Here is a 2,402-nt window from a genome sequence, read left to right as displayed (position 1 = left end):
CTAAGTGGACCTTGTCACAGCAAGTAGAAGAGAAAGCATGTGGAAAGAGATTCTAGCAATGAAAGGTGTGAGTTTGAAACAGTCATTGCTATTTGAATAAGAGAATACATGGATCAGAAAAAAAACATAACTCAATAATTATGCATCTACAGAAGGGATAAGAGTTTATCAGTTACACTCAATAAGTTTTAAATATTGTTTTCCTATATTATTTCTACTTGAATGGATATAATATGATCTCATAGAGTTTGCTTGATTTATTGAGAAAAATAATATGTATTTTTAAAAATGAACACTGTGAGCAAGGACGAAAAAAGACTGAATGAGAACAGAAGGAATGGTTACAGTCTGCTGCATAAATAATGCATTAGAAATCTGTTCCCATTCAGAAACACAAGTCAAAATTTTCTAATGGCACTCATAATGTTAATTTTTAACACTTTTGCAATTAAGAATGTCAGCATAATTTTCTCTTTTTAAGATAATTAAGTTGATTTTTTTGAACTTAAAGAAGACCCAATTCTTAACTAATGGTATTTTAAAGTGGATTTTGGTGTAAGAAAATTATTTTTCCATAAATGTATGTTAAAATTAAACTTTCAGCTCATATATACTGTTATAGAATATAGAATTTCAGAGATTTGGCTTTAAATATAAAACTAAGAAACTGCATTCACTAAATATCCAATAAATGAACCTAGTGAACCAATCAAATTTGGGTTAACAGGAAGTTGAATGAATGAATAAAATAATTTTATGATAATACTGTTGTGAATTTAAAAAGTATATAATACACTCCTTTCCAGCTGGAACCATGGAGAGTGTGGAAGAGAAGAAGAAGGTCCCTGCTGTGCCAGAGACTCTGAAGAAAAAGCGAAGGAATTTTGCAGAGCTGAAGATCAAGTGCCTGAGAAAGAAGTTTGCCCAAGAGATGCTTCGAAAGGCAAGGAGGAAGCTCATCTATGAAAAAGCTAAGCACTACCACAAGGAATACAGGTAGATGTACAGAACTGAGATTCAAATGGCTAGGATGGCAAGAAAAGCTGGAAACTTCTATGTATCTGTGAAATTGAAATTGGCATTTGTCATCAGGATCAGAGGTATCAATGATGTGAGGCCAAAGGTCCTAAAGGTGCTGTAGCTTCTTCGTCTTCAACAGATCTTCAGTGGCACTTTTGTTAAGCTCAACAAGGCTTCAATTAACATGCTGAGCATTGTGGAACCACATGTTGCATGGGGATACCCAAACCTGAAGTCAGTAAATGAATTGATCTACAAGCATGGTTATGGCAAAGTCAACAAAGAACAAATTGCCCTGACAGATAACACATTGATGTTCTACCTCTTGGTATATTTGGCATCATCTGCATGGAGGATCTGATTCATGAGATCTATACTGTTGGAAAATGTTTCAAAGAAGCAAACAGCTTCCTGTGGCCCTTCAAATTATCTTCTCCACAAGGTGGAATGAAGAAAAAGATCACCCATTGCTGGTGGAGATGCTGGTAACAAAGTAGACCAGATCAACAGGCTCTTTAGAATGAACTAAGGTTTCTACCATGGTTATTTTTGTAATCTGGTCTGTTAATAAACAGTGAGTGCTTTAAATTGAAAAAAAGTAAAATTAAAAAATAAAAAGTATATAACACGTTTGACCCTGGCCTATGCAGTTCAGTGGATTTAGCATCTTCCCATGAACTGAGAGGTCCCAGTTTGAAGCCCAATCAGGGCACATGCCCAGGTTTCAGGCTTGATCCCCAGTAAGGGGTGTGCTGGAGGCCACCCATCAATGTTTCTCTCTCACATCAATGTTTCTATCTCTCTCTCCCATCCTCTCTCTAAAAAATCAATATGAACTTTTTTTTTAAGTGTATATAAGTTGGAATAAGTGTATATAAGTGTATTAACATGGTAATTTGGCCATAGGTAAATTTAAGTTTCCTCCATATTTTTGGAGACCTGTCTTAGTTAATGGATAAAATAATTTACAAACGGAATAAAACAATTTGTAAATAACCAATTTTTAAGGGCTCGCAAACATTTTTTCCTAAGATATTATAATTCTCATAACTTGCTTAGTATATTTATTGTCTTAATCTTTCCATTAATCTGCAAGAGCTGGGCTCATTCAATCATATCATAGTATAAGTTAATAATAGTTCATTAAAAAAAACTCAAATTACAATGGGTGATTCATGCTATAAGTTTTTAAAGTACTACAAATTGTCATTATTTATTCACATTATTTTATTTTACATAGGAATTTTATTAATTCAGTATTTTTTTTTCTTTTAATGAGTTCATCTCTTCTATTACCTCAGTAGAAGTAATCTTGACTTACTGAGGTTTTGAAAGTCTGTCAGAATTTGATTTATTTATACTTTTCTACTCCTTAAATGATA

General features: G+C 33.2%; 1 pseudogene; it reads left to right on the top strand.

The window, feature by feature from the left end:
- Positions 1-811: 811 nt before the first annotated feature.
- On the top strand, positions 812-1,549 carry LOC118617721 (annotated as a pseudogene).
- The last annotated feature ends 853 nt before the right edge of the window (positions 1,550-2,402 follow it).

The sequence above is a fragment of the Molossus molossus genome, unplaced genomic scaffold (genome assembly GCF_014108415.1).
Source record: "Molossus molossus isolate mMolMol1 unplaced genomic scaffold, mMolMol1.p scaffold_m16_p_5, whole genome shotgun sequence".
Classification (NCBI taxonomy): domain Eukaryota; kingdom Metazoa; phylum Chordata; class Mammalia; order Chiroptera; family Molossidae; genus Molossus; species Molossus molossus.
The sequence above is the reverse complement of the archived record's forward strand: the minus strand, read 5'-3'. Positions and strand labels throughout refer to the sequence as shown.